The sequence below is a fragment of the Motacilla alba genome, chromosome 1A (assembly GCF_015832195.1).
Source record: "Motacilla alba alba isolate MOTALB_02 chromosome 1A, Motacilla_alba_V1.0_pri, whole genome shotgun sequence".
Taxonomy (NCBI): domain Eukaryota; kingdom Metazoa; phylum Chordata; class Aves; order Passeriformes; family Motacillidae; genus Motacilla; species Motacilla alba.
Window position 1 is genome coordinate 30236134 of NC_052031.1, and position 15219 is coordinate 30251352.

The 15219-nt window shown below is 36.9% G+C and overlaps 1 long non-coding RNA gene across 2 annotated transcripts in view; it reads left to right on the forward strand.

Annotated features, from left to right (window-relative positions):
- LOC119708098 overlaps positions 1-15219 on the forward strand; it is a 132986-nt gene that overhangs the window by 80712 nt on the left and 37055 nt on the right. For both annotated transcript variants that reach the window (XR_005258961.1, XR_005258960.1), the window contains 2 exons: positions 5453-5541; positions 14046-14173. This is a non-coding gene — a long non-coding RNA (uncharacterized LOC119708098). The remainder of the gene's footprint in view (positions 1-5452; positions 5542-14045; positions 14174-15219) is intronic.

Consider the following 15219-nt stretch of genomic DNA (forward strand, 5'->3'; position numbering starts at 1 on the left):
ATTTACTCAGGTACAGGATTAAATAAGAGATGTGAACTCACCATAGCAACCCCTACATCACATTGCAGATATGCTGCTTCTAAGATACGGCAAATGTTGCTGAAGAAACACACATGAATATGAGGTAAACACCTATCAATTCCAAATTGTGTTTCAAAACCACTTTGCCATACAGCATAACAAAAATGCAGCATAAATTGATGTTCTGTAAATTAATGTATTACTGGATTAATATATTAATTATTATTATTAATTATTTACTATAAAATACTGGGTGGTATTTTCACTGTGTTACAACTTTTGGCTCAAAACATAAGTTTAGATAATTCCCCAATTCACTATAGTAAAAATAGTGGCAAACACAATATTGAGGTCCTTGCAAATACAGCTGTGAATCCTTACAGTCAATTGGAATCCAGGAAATTCACCTGTTTTGAACCCCCTCCTGCTGATGTTCTGAGATCTTGCAGTAATACTAATGTTAACCATAAGTTATTCAGCAGAATTTTGTGATAACAGTTGAAATTGGAAGTAAGTATTGTTCTAAACAGTATTTTTTCCACACTTTTAAACATTTTACTGTTTCCTCTTCAGTACCTCTCTGCATCTTGAATTTTATCAGCTAATGTATGTCCCTTCAGTTTATTCAGGTTGGCTTTCTTGTTTTGCATAAAAAACCTGTCATTGTATTTACAAACTAACTGGTTGGTTTTGGTTTTTTTTTTTTTTTTGTTCCTTAAATGTTTTCACTTTCACCTTCAAACCACTTAGGCAGTCCCTAAGTGAGATCCTGATGACATCCAGTGGGTTGCTATACCTCTGGAAATTAAGCTTCTGCTGCTGTATCTTTCACACTTTACCCAACAATTCATGGCAGAATTGACTCCTGCAAGGAGAACTAAGTGGTCATATTGCTTTGAGTTTTTTCTTGATATTAATCAACCCCATTGTCTCTCCCCAGATTTCAGTTTTTGAGGGGGAGCACCAATTTTCTCACATTGCCCGAGATGACTGATAAAGAAGAAAACAAGTATTCTGCACTGCCGCATAAAGTTGTCTCCATACATTCTTCCATCACTGTTCTAGGTTTTGTCTGTGGTACAGAAATGCAGGAACCCTAAATAAATTTTGAATATTTTTGGAAGCAGAAACAGATGTTTAATTAAAACCCCAAAGCATTTTATTAAGCCCGAAAACCTCATTGTCAATCTGCATACCTACATTTTATCAGAAGAAAATGGTTTTTTATTTTTATTCTTACAAACTAACAAATTTGTTCACTGAGGAGGTAAAAAATCTGTTTAAAAATCTACTGACAAAATGCATCCCCCCATATGCAACTAATTTCTATTTCAACACCATTTCCCCGTTGATTTAGCATATTTTTTCACAGAGGGTTATTTATACTTGGGGTAAGGGATGATGTACAGTGACTGAATGGTTGGTCCCTGGTGTTTCTGCGCGCTGGGGACGTGCCCTGGTCCCAGATAACCCTGGTTATGATGGGGTTCAAGGGCTCACCTTACCTATGAGTTGGGATCAAGTGCTGCTTGGTGGAGCTCCTGCCCTGGCTCTGTGTTCCCTGGGATGGTGCCTTGATCCTGGGAGCTGAGGCTGAGTGCCTCAGGGCCTGGGAGAGGTGTTCGACTTGCAGTCCCACCAGGACTGGTGGCCTTCTCCCAGATGAGCTGTGCAAGGAGCTATATTTCATCTCTGGTTTTTATTCCCTTGTCATGGCTAACTATTGGTGTAAAACATGCAGCTGATCAGGTGAGAAGGGGTGATTCAGTCAGCATGGGTAAAACCCTGCCAACAAAATGCCTGCCTGAGAAGTTGTGTGACAATTTCCATCTTTGCTATCATTCAAAACTTCCTTTAAGCAGCTCACTGTGCACAGTTTTGACTGTCCCTTAGCTCAGCTTAGGGATAATGTTAATTGTGACTCTGTACTGGCAGAGGTTGTCACAGGGTATTTGAGTTCTTCCTTGGCTTCTTTATATCTGTAGTCCTCCTAGGTTTTCTTTGTCTTGTTTGTAGTTGTGTTTTTGTTTGGTTTTTTGCCTGGCTGATTGATTCAAGATCCACCCACCCCAAGTTCGTGAGCTCCCAAAACAAGGACTTGCTGGCTGTGGTCCTCAGATGACTGAAATGATAATAAAAATATGGCCAAAATATGTTTCTTATAAAGCAATAACATTCTAGATTACTTCTCACGACCCAGGTTTACACACTTACTTCAGTTTAACTGATGGAAATAGCCTAGTCACCATGGCACTGAGTTTCTTATATTAGCTTGAGACTTTTGTGATTAACTGTCACAGGGATATAACCACACTTGCACTTGCTATTGTAACTGCAGGTCACTAAAACCTTCCCAAACTGCATCAAAATGAGTCAAATGTCTGCCTACACGGCTCTCCAAATAACCATGATCAATGGGTACAATTTTCTGAAACTAGGGACAGTCATGGGTGTGATGTGGCCAGCATCATGTTCAGCTGCCTTTGAGACCCTGCATTCAACAGAGTTTCTATTTCTAACTATTTCTATTTATTGAAAATGGCCGGTGGCACCAGGACAGGCCAGAGCTTGCTCTTTGGTCTCTGGATCCACTAGGGAGAGCACTGTCTGTCTCCCACACCCTGCCTTTTCCCTGTACAAAACCACCTATGGACCGTGGAAATAGTTCATGACTTCCTGCTATACATGTTGTAAATATTGGGTGAACCCAATTCATTAAAAAAAAAAAAATCGCATCCCCTTCCATCATTCTCCTTCCCTCACAAGAATGTATTTCATCTCAACTTTCCCCCACCTGCCTTACTCCTGATGGAAGCAATCTATTCTGCATGTTGCAACCTGGTGTTAAAATAAATTTTTTTTAGTGCATAATATTTTATTTTTCTTAAAACTGAATTTCTTAACTTTTTTAAAAGGAAGAAGAATCCTCAGCTTTGTAAAAATGAAAGGTCAGTATTATATGGCTCAGAGAAGTACCATGAATATTTTGCTATTGCCATCTCAGATTTTTGGACTTATTACTTGCTGTATCTGTGTTTTTGCATGGTGTTTTCAATTGAAATATTTCAAAAAGAATGTTTCTTTCTCTTTTGTAGTGAACATTTCTGTTTGACATCATGTAATTCCTCATCATTGGTGCTTGAAATAAGCATGCATTAAAGATTGATATAATATTATGTGGCTCTCTGATGCTCCTCACACCTCCCAAGGGAATGGGACACCCTGAGAGATGAACAGATTTAGAAAATGACTAAAAATTACTAAGCCTCTCTCCCAGATTTGTACAAATGGTCCCTTTTTAACACTGAACTCCATAATCAAATCTGCCAATTCACATTTCTTCCCTTATTTATTTTTCATTAAAATTTGTTCAGCTTTTGTGTGTGGTTTTTTTTTCAGGTTTGGGTTTCTTTTTTTTTTTTTTTAGAGTAGGGTTGATTTGCTTTTTTGTTTGTTTGCAGCTATTTGAATTAAGTGAAAAAAGTCATCAAATAATCCTCAGGTATTTTTCTTACTGGAAGAAGTCTATGAAAGTTCTTTTATTATCCTTTTCCTTGCCACTGCAAGAAAATTTCCATAGATTATCATTACAGATATATTTTACAATGAAGAAATGAGTAACACAACACAACCACATCCATTCTCTTAATTGAATGAGCAACAGCTTTTTGGCTGAAACAAACAATAATATTATTTATAACTCAAATTACATTTCACAAACTATGCTCTCATCTATAAAGAGACTATAAATGGCATGGTAGGGTTTCATATTGGTTTTCTATTTTTTTTTTTCTCCAGTGACTTTCCTGTTGACCCCTCTTTTAATTTACAAATAAAACCTTGAGTTTCTTGACTGCCAACACTGAAAATCCACCCTGGGATCTGAGATCAAGCTGTGTCCTTTCTGCTTTATGCCAAAATAGACTCTGGTTCACCTCCTCAGTGCTGAGGTGGCTCTGCAGGGCTGGCAAGAATGTAAAGAAACAACAGTGGTTTTGCCAGTAAAAAGATAAAGTCAACGAATTCTCTCAGAAGTAGGAAGATACCAATTTTCAAGTCAGCTTTATGGGAAACAGCTGTTCTTTGAAACAAATGCTCATAGGAGGGTTGGGGTGGGACATCTCATTGTTTGCTGTTCCTGAACAACCTTTTCCTCTTTGGTCTTTCCAGTTCAGCCTGTAGATCAATCCAACTGAAGGGTTTGCGGCTGTGGCTGCACAGCCTTTTTCCCTGTCAGCACTGCTGGACTCAGGTGTTTCTGCCCTCTTCGAGCTGTTTGTGCCCTTATGCTTGTGTTGATGCTGAGACTCTTGTGTGCATTGGGTGGAGGGGTGTCCTGTGGAGCTCCCAAGCCCGTCTTTTTCAGGCCAGGTCCCAACACAGCTCTGCAAACAGTTGGGCTGTCTTGGATATATGCTCACCCTTCTGCTTCTGTATTTGTGGGGTATCAGAGGAAATCTAGGAAGTCAGTTCCCTAATTATTTTTTGAAGTCTTGTCAAGGGTGAACACTCAGCCATTTTTTTGCAGTTAATTATAAAACCTTCCAAAATTATTTTGTAGTCAATCTTCCGTATCATAGTTGCCAAATACATGTTCTCAGTGGAAAGAAGTCTGATGGATATAAAATCCCTTTGGACAGAGCACAAAAGCTTTGAGATGCTCAGCTTCCATTGGGAAGTGAGTGTCTCTGCAGAGGTCAGGAACCCGCTTCACTCTGACACAGGGATCTAGCCCTCTGCTGCTGTCATGGGAGAAGGGCTCACTCCTTGCAAGGACAGCAGTTTACACAGGGCAGAGAAACGTGGGCAGAGCAGAGCTCAAGGCCTGACAGCAGTCAAAAAAGGTGCCAACAGGGACTGCTCCAGTGGTTTTCCAGAAGCTGCAATTATTCCTGCTGTCAGCCAGGAGTACTGAGGCACAGGATAGGTGAGAAACCCTCTCAGGAAAATGGTAACAGGAGAGGTCAGGCAAAGACAGAATTGTCTCCAAAGGCACTCATGAAGCCGTCTTCCCTGTCTGCAGAGAGTCTTAGCTCTGTTGGCAGAACACAGGTTCAGCTGCTCAGTCCTATAATTCACTGTGTTTTGTTTCTCATTTATTGAAGAGTAGAGAGAAGGTAATGATGCATAAGAGACTGCTGCCCCTGGAGCTCTTTCAGGCTGTGGAACACAAAATCCCAGTTTCCAACTCTGAGAAATAATCAGCTACAGTACTGTTGGTTCTTAGGGACAAGTGAAATTCATGATGACCTGCTGACATGTGGATTGTCATCTGCCCAGTACTGTCTGCCTCTCCCGGTGGCTGTCCCCACCCCATGCCACCAGCTGTGCTGAGAGCACTGAGGTCATCATGCAGTGCTGCCACAACCCTTCTGGAGACCCTGACAAACATTGAGAAGACAGGCTGAAAATTATTTCTACTTTATTACAGGTCAGAGTTAACAGGAGAAGAAATACTGAGCCATGGGGAATGTGCATTGGCATTTACAGTTCCTTCTGCAGATACATCCTGTGTGAAATGTGAGTCTCTTCACAGCCTTCTTGAGTTTGATGAAAGAGAAATTTAGTGGAACTTTTTATTTTTTATCTTAAATATAATTTGGCTCTCTGGATATACACTGACAAGTAGATTAAGAGAAAAAGAAGATAATTGCAAAAGCTAATTAAAATAGCTTCCACATAAATCAGAGATTTACACAGAATTTCTTCCAGAAGAAATTGCTTTGTGCTTGGTTTGGCTTAATAAAACTTATGTTTTATTTTTGGTGTACTTTTTTAGGCTACTTCTGCAAATATGTATTTGAGTTCTAATTTTAATAATCACAATAATCTGAACATTCACTTTTTTCTGCCTAAGGGGTAAAAATCTAAATATGGCAGAAAATGTATCTTTCAACATTGAACCTCTGTAAATGTTTTCTACCAGCACCTCTGAAAAGGTAATTCTTTTTTAGGAATAAACCCGAATCCATGAAACCAAAGACATTCACAGTTAAGACATTGGCTCTTTTCTCTCTTAGCCCAATACTATTTGTTTATGTATTACAGCATCTGCTGAACATTATGTAAGACCTGTTGCAAGAATTTGTGATATCTGATGAATAAAGGACAAAGTCTCAGTTTAGTTTTGAATTTTCAGGGTTGAGTGTATTCTTCTGTAACCCTGTCCCAGGTCTTACTGCTCCAGGTGGTTCAACAGCAAATCATGTCTCTCTCATTAATGGAGAAACTCCTGTCACTGCATGCCTCGAGCTTGCAACCCTGTATGAACAAAGGAAATCAAAGGACACTGCTTGGGAAAAAGTGCTAAAATTCACATATTAACTGACAAATTTCTTTTTGAATTAGATGAACAGCTAGATTGCATTATAAGAAACAACCTTTGCATTTTATGAGTTATCAGTCGCTTAAATTAGAAGAACGATCCTCTGACGCAAAATTCTATCCTTAGCTCAATTTTTAATATTCTGACTACATGGGCATCCATTTTGACATCACACAAACTAGTTAGAAATCAGAAAGCTTAATCTTGTTCATTTCATTCAGATGAATATTCTTACTGGGGTTAATGAAATTCTCATAAGAATAAGATGATCATGGTTACTTAATTCTTGCCTAGATAATGTTAAATCATTTGATTAAATCCCTTTTTGCCCCTCAAGGCTACTGACAAGAAAAATTAACCAAAACTCACAAATATCCAGCTATGATCCAGTACAAACCACATACATTCCCAAGGAGAAAAATAAGAGGAAGTTTCTTCATGTGGAAGTATGTTTTTAATATGAGAGTGAAGACAGAGTAATACTGTTGGACTACCATAATTAACTAGGCCAACTTTCAAAAAAAACCAAACCCAGATATGTAGAGAAATTGCCTTCCGAAATTAATTGGATTCTGCATCAAAATATTTTGCATTTTACTTGCAAATATACCCTTTTCCTGAGGACAAATATGTTTGCTCATTCAATCAAATAATGCATGCTATGACATACCAGAAAATATGCAGAACAGTGGATTCAGGGGCAGATGACACCTGGATCATGGCAATTCTTTGTCTTCTTAGCTGTAGAACTGGTCATTGAAACACTATGCCCATCACATGGGTGAAATGCACTTTGGCAGGCAGTATACACTCAATTACTGTTCTTTACTTAACAGATATAAAATTGAGAGGAGATAAATGTTTTTAATCAGTAGGAACACACGTTGCACAAAGAACACTGTATCAAGCAAATGTTGATGTCTCCACACTGCAGAGCAATTTTAGCAAGGATTGTACCTGCGAGCATGAATGTTTGACAATCCCCACAAACAATCCCACAGTGATGATTAATAGCTGACAATGAGCAGATGAAGTCCTGTAGTATACAATCAGATCTAAAATTTATAAATATCAAAATCCATAAAATCCTATATAACGTTGCCTCAGTAGGAGACTGGCATGTGAGGACACAAAATGTTAACCTGTCCCATGCACAAAGCTGGGCTATTCCTTCAGGCAGTGCAATGGGAGGCTTCTGCTCCCGTGTGGCTTCTGTTTGAGCTATGCAGGCAGCTCAGTAAACATGGGGCGGGGACAGCATCATTTATTTTCACCAAATCACCCGTAGCCATGCCTAGAAAAATGAATTAAGGTTATGGAACTTTGGGTATTTTCTACCTCTTGATTTCTTAATTGATAAATAGCTGTTACACTTTGCTTATTTGATTAAATAATATTTACGGTTTTACTTTTGTGGTTATTCCTCTCTTTTGAAATTAAAAAAAATCAGAGAAAAAATAAGTCAATAACAAGAGTTTAAGTATTTTGGCACTTTCAAATTAGTTTATTTTTGGAAAAGCATGGCTTCATTAATCTGAGTCTACATAAAAACCTACAACTTTTTTAGCTCAAACCTTCCAGGGCATTTCACCTTCAGAGCCAAAATGGAGATGTTTTGAAAGAGGAAAAGCTTATGAGGCTACTGATATGTGGTAATACAACAAAAAATAGCTAAGAAACTGTCACAGTGTTCTAAGCCAGTGTGTTCCAGCAGCTGCATCATCATCCCTCCACTTGGCAAATCAGTGCGCTTTTTTTTCCAGGAGTCTCTTATCTCTCTCCTTTCATTCCTCAGTCCTTCCTTTCTTCCCTCTTGTGTTTTACCCTGTAAAAATATATGTTAGCCACAGGACAAGAGAGAGGATAGCATGACTTGGCAAGAAAAGTAAGAGGGATGGATATCTAGAAAAAAAAAGTACAATAAGAAAATGGTGGAGCAGACTGTGGAAGACAGTCAGGCTCTTGTAAGTACAGGCGGATACTGGGATGAGACTAAAACAGAATATTTAATGTATGCCTGTAGTAATTATCAATATTAATATCACTACATAATGGCTGTTAAAAGCATAAAACTAAGAAAACAAAAATTGATAGAATTCAGAGAAACCATTATGGTAATTTAAATCCTTATTATTGGTGTTTACTTATGTCTTAGGGTAGAATAATGAACCTTTAATTGCAGGCAAGCAATTATATGTAGGGATAAATCAGAACTTGGGCACAGTGATAGCATTTATCCAACAATGCCCTTGATTTTGGCACTCATTCAGCATTCTCTATATTAAGTTTTAATGCAAAACATCTGAAGCACACAGTTAATAAAGCTATTAGGTTCAACTCATATAGAGTGAAATGTTTCCCATTCTCTCCCCTCTTTCTTTCCTTTCAACTCACACAGGCCTTATTTTTACAGAATGGCTTCACTTTTTTGATCTCCAAACTAAGGGAAAAATGGAGCCAAACAAAATAAAACACACATGCAGCAAGCACAGTTGATTTCTGAGGCTGGAAGGGTGAAATGCAGAATGACTCCTCGTTCCAGGAATGTTTTGTTAAGCATGGAGAAAGATTGTTTTCTAAAGGAACTGCACATATTAAATGCCCCTAAACAGTGTCATATCAAAAGACTGATGACTGTACGTTAAGAGCAGAAGATCTTAATATTAGTCTAGAATAGAGTAAGAAGTATCCGTGTTAATTTATTCTAGTTTCAGTGCATATTAAACAAAATGTGACCTGTCCTGAACTTGAGGTTCCTTGAGAAGTAATATAAAATGTTACTAAACACGCTAATGGGATAGAAAAAATCCCTACCCTTGTGTCAACACTCAGACTCCTGATTGTCTGAGGCAGCCCTAGCCAGAGGTCCATGGCTCGCAAATTCCCCTTCACACGCTATCAGAGGCCTGGCTCAAGCACCCAATGTGGTCTGGGCTGCAGCCTGAGGTGTTTTCTTACCAATTAAAGGCAGATTTGTGCCTGCAATGCACCAATGCATTCATTGGAGATGTTCTAGCCAGTGAGCAAGGGGCTGCTGGGCAGATCCAGGTGTAGGGAGCAAGGTTTACTGCAGCTAAGTTAAAACCCCTACCATAATTAGTATGTTGGCCTGATTTAGAAGATGGAAAACCATAACAAGGGAAGTAACAAGGTTATTGGTGTTACCATGTAAAGGGAAGGGAATTATAGAGACCTTCCAAAAAGTACCAATCTGAAGAAAATGAAGAAGTTCTTACTTTCTGTATGAGAATGGAAAAGAAGAGGATAATTAGGCAATGCCATCTAAAATAATTTTTGATGGCAAATATATTAAGGTGTCTGGAACCCCAAACTCAGCTACCAAGCAACTGTCCCAACATCCAAAATCTACGCAGACTTTGCAAATAAATTGCAAAGGCTCTGGCAAGAATTTAGTACCAAGAACAAGATCGGTCTACTTTTCTCATCTTCCTTGGTTACTTATCTAGCCATATACAATGCTTTTTTATGTATATATATATATATATATATATATATATATATATATATATATATATATATATTTATATGCACACAAATGTTATTTTAAACATTCAAATGTCAATAGTAGTATCACCATAGTTCATGTTTTAGCTTTTATTAAGCTAATTCTTTTAGGTCTAATTTAAACAGAGTATTGAAAAATCTCAGTAAGAACTAGATTTGAATATTGACATATTTAGGAATAATGCAGTTCCAAATATTTCAAGTCGGAATCATTTTTTCATAAAGTAAAATGGAATCTACTCAGGATTTCATAGTTAGAAGTGAAATTATTTGCCTGGCTTTGCATTTGATTGGACTACTTAGTAGCTGGACTCAGCATAATTGTTCTGTTTCCTAGGAAAGGGCTCAGTGTACTAAATTTTATATGAACTATATTATCTGATATATGTTTTATCCTAAATTCTGGGGAAAAATTTTGCAAGATGAAGAGAGAATCTTATTTTACACAATCTGGTTCACAAACCTCTCTGAAATGAAGGTGTTTAAATGACCAGAAAAATCTTTCTTGTTTTGCTGATCTGACTTTTATATGATCCATTTATGGCTGATATTTTTTGAGTTTATGTAGCCTTATATTCCAGATCTCTCTTTAAAGATTATTTTATAACTAAAACTGAAATATACACATCAACATACGCACAAAATCTCTCTTAACAGAATTCTAAGGTGGTGACTTCAAGCACTCAAAGGATTTAGAAATGTAAGAATCAAGAATGCCAGTGAACTCTTAGGTCATGTCCCTTTTATAAATATGCATAATATTTAGTGATGTTCCTCTATTCTCTGCTGCTGTTCCCACTAAGAATTATTCCACAAGTTTTTGTTTGGCTGCCTATGGAAGGTTGCTCCTCTAGATCAACAAGCTCACTGCTAAAGATCTAGATTTTATTTCAAACTTTGATGAGATTTATCGGGTTGTATTTTTTTCTTAATATTGATCATTCATTAGCAGTTGAAGCATGGAAGTTTTGTATATGCACATGAAGTGCTCATCTTAGCTTGTTAACTGCCATGAAAAAAATCCAGCCCAAATAAAACTGGAGAAAGTTATAAGGAACTTAAATCACAGGTTGGTATTGGGGAATATTGGACAGTCTAATATTAGTGTGGGCTGGGACTGATGAGTTCTGCCTGAGCTGCAATCCATAATGAATGTAAGAATATGAAGAACATAAATTCATTATTGGTTTTGTAGGCTTTTTTTTTAAACTACCATTTTCAATAGCCTTTAAGGTCCATATTCTTTCTTGTCATAGACAGCTCTGGAAATCTGAGACAAAGGATAAAGGACTGGAGAAGAAAAGATTGGGTATAGACACCTGAGTGGCATTTTAGTTTTTACTTCTCTGAAGTAACCTATTGCTCTTAAGGAGGGTATAACCCTTTCTGAGCCCACAGACAAAAAAAATTTAAATCCAGCATTGTTAGAATATGCTGTATGAGATGGGCTGAAGCTAATCATGGGTTGAGGTCCAGTTTGAGCCTAGAAGTACCCTGAAAATTGCAATATTTATTTAGAAAAATTCAAAAGAAAAATAATACATTCTTTTATTTTCAACAATTAAATGGTTTCAAAATTGCCCACAATATTACAGCAATGTCAAGAAAGAGTTAAATAAGCTCAGAATGAAATGATAGAACACAAGTCAAACATCCTGTCTGGCTAAATTGCCTCAGACTTCACCATGTGATTTTGCAGAAAGCACTAAAATGCTGGAGTCTCCACCTACAAAGTAGGGAAAAAAGAGATTTATCTAGTGATGAGTTAAAACTGTTCCAAGTTACGATTTCTCTGAGTTGAGACAAGTACAATACTTCATTGCAATCAATCTGCCTTGGCTTGCTGCAGAACAAAATGCAACCAGATTCAGAAGAAAAGGAGATGACCTCATGAACTTGAATACCTGCCCTACCTTGTGGCTGTCATTAACGCATAGTTGTTTACCAAAGGGATCATAAAACTTTTGTTGCAATTAATGGCTGATAGTGAATTTTAAAATCCAGAGACATATCTGTTAAATTAATCAGCAACCTTGCCCATGTTTATTCAGGTTTTATTTATTGTGAAATATGAGATGACATATTTTACCCATCACTGTGGAAATATTTATATCCTGAGTGGGAAGTAAATAAAATACCTAAAACATAGTAAAATTGCAATTATTACTAGTTATTGAATAAATAAAATGTTTTGGATTTTGAAGCTGAAGAAAATGATTCAGACACTGAGTTTGAAAAGGAAAACTAAGCATTCAATTTATTTGTGGAGTTCAGATTCTAGTTTGCAGTTCAAAAATATCTGGGAAAGCATGTAAACATATACAAGATTTACACTTTCTTGGATCATGGGCATGGGAGAGTACAAATAATATCAACTTGGAACATTTAGTAAAGTAGCATTAAGTATACACTCTAAAAGTAAAGGAAATTACAAGCTGACATCAAAGGGACTAAAGATATTTCAAGGAAGCTGCAATTTCCAGTATGGTAAAGCATTACATTATAAGCTGCATAAAAAAAAAGAAATTATCTAAAACCTGAGTCTTCATATGCAAAATTTTATCCAATGTATATTGATTTTTGTCACCATTGATTTCTGATTTTATCAGTGATTTCTTGAAAAACTGCATTTTGATGGCATTTAAAATCACAGAAAAGTAGATCAATTGAAATAACTTCAAAGAAATTTCAGCTATGTATAGGCAGATTTCTAATGCTGATTAAAGCATTGAAACTTATAAAGTGTTTTCAGATAAAACAATTTTTAAAAAATTAAATTATTTTTCTTTATTCTTTAATATAAAAAATGTCAAAAAATTTATGCCATATAGCAGTTGCTTTGAATTAATCATAGAATAATAGAATCACAGAATCATGGAATCAGAAAGTCGTTTGGGTTGTAAGGGACCTTCAGAGGATCTTAAATTTTAGCCACATGGTCTTGTCGAAGAAGGAGAAAAAACTGTGTGGGAAAATGCAAGCTATCAATTTCACAGTAAATAAGGTAGCACAGACATCATATTTTTAAGTGCCAGAAAAATACAATAAATATGAAGACTTCATGAAAATGAATATGGAGAGCTGTTAACCCCATTCCTCAGGGAATGAATAACTGTGACTTAACTGCTGCAAATTTTTAGTGCATGTTATAAACCTATTTATTTCAAAACTATATAAAAGAGAAATTTATCTATTTTGGTACCTGAATAATTGATCAATACTTGCAGGTTTCAAAGTGCCAGCTTTGAGGGTTTGAAACCTTTCTTCTGAGAAAATGTAAAGTGTGTGGTTCTTTTAACATTTCCCCATATGTTCATTAGCATATACGTGGATGAGCATTAGTTTTCTTTTCTTTCATCCCTTAGACTACTCTTCCTTGGTGTAAGGTATGTATCAGGGTGAAGAGGAAGAAGGAGGTTTAGCAAATAAAGATTCATATTGAGGCGTTATGAATTTTCTTGCATTTAAATACTTCAAATCATTTAACATCTCAATCCTGCTTTGTCATCAGTTAGTGTTTAAAAGACAAATATTATTTTAGTCATCTATTAGGTGTCATTATTCATCCTTAATTTCTATTCAATTCAAGATTAATCTAAGATCCTTGATGTGTTAAGGAACAAAACAGGGCTGACTTGTTTCTTAGAAGAATTGAGGACCTTAGAGAAAAAATAGCAAAGCAAATGCTGAGAGATTCTTTCATTCAAATTCCACTCCCATGAATCATCTCTCTCTCTCTTGCTCTGCAAGTATGCGTGATATGTGTATCAGAGGAGAGAGCAACTGAAAATGCCCATTATTACTTTGACTGCCATCTACTCATGCAATTTGGCAACACCTTGGAATCACAAAGTAGAAAGTGTAAAATACATTTCTGAAGATTCAGGTTCCATCTGGTTTAAATTATAACAGCGATTTCAAATTTTTTATTTGTATTCCTCAGAAAGACAATTTTTGGTGAAGCTGTGTCCCATTCTTTAGCTACTTAGATCTTTGGTGGCTCAAATGTATTTTTACACTTGCAGAATTTGCAGCAGAGAAAATAATATATCAGTAAGTATTTTTTGTCCTCCTTTATTTAAATTATACATTTTTCAAATTTCTATGTTATGAAGTCTATAACTTTTTGCTGTCAGAGAAATTTATAAGTGGATGTCTAAACTGTATTTTTCAGGCAGTTGTCCTCTTGCTCTGCTCATGCTGTGAGTCCAGCAGGATCTGTGTGGCCCAAGCTAATAGACTGTCAATCTTGACCATGAGTTGCACCTACGCATCTTTCATTTCGTTCAAAACATATGAAGGGTAAGCTGAGGCCTGCCTCCACAAGACCTTGGAAATACAGCCGAGCATATTATCTTGGGTCTACCTGTGTGCTGAAAAACTAATTGAACAAATAGTACAGCATTGTGTTGCTACTTACAGACAGTTTTGATATACTGTAGTCTTTCCACATATATTTTGAGGGGGAAGGAATTAGGGCTAGATTACCCTGAAAGATACCTGCTTTTGCCTTGTAGTCTACTTAAAGATACCTAAACTTAATGACCATCTTTGGAAAACCTCAGCTATCCATAAGTTTGCAGAAGAAATCAAGTGTGGAGGATCTGTGTGTCATCATATTTGGCTTTTAGATATTATGGGCTGAACATTAGAGCTTTTCCTTTTCCTGGCCTCTCACTTGTCTTCTTGAGCAGAGCTATATTGTTGGTTAGACTAATAGGCTTCCCAGAAAGCAGCATGGAGTGCAAGGATGCACAGGAAAACTCTGCTGCTGTGGGGGACAGAGAACCTGTCTTGACTCAAGCTTCCCTTCCCATGACTTGGTTTTTTTCTTTAACTGATGATGCAGAGTGCAGAAATGGTGCTGGAAGTTAGAACAGGAATTCAAAGTCTGGTCCTGTCATAATCAACAGCTGAACTACATAATCATGTGTCCTTTTGGTCCCTTGTTTGCTATGGTAAATCACAGGTTTAGAGACAGGCATCAGCTCCTCACATGTCTCTAATGCTTAGCTAAATATCACCTTGCCCCTACGTCAAGCAGTCCTGTATCACCCAGATACTGAAACATGCATCTATCTTATGCACACATTTAAGAGGACAATTTAACATAATTTTGCAAACAAACACTAGACCAAGAAAAGCTCTTTAATCTTGGGAGGTCAGGTAGAAAATTAATTTCAGATGTGCCTGGTTTGTTCCACAATGGCTTGTTTCCTTGATCTAGGAAGACACTGAACATGGACTTCTGTGCCTTCTCATATGCAGTCTCATCCAGCTTGCTTACACAGGAACAGTTATACTTCCAGAGACGCAAAATAGACATGTAGTGAAATCAGTTTGTTTAA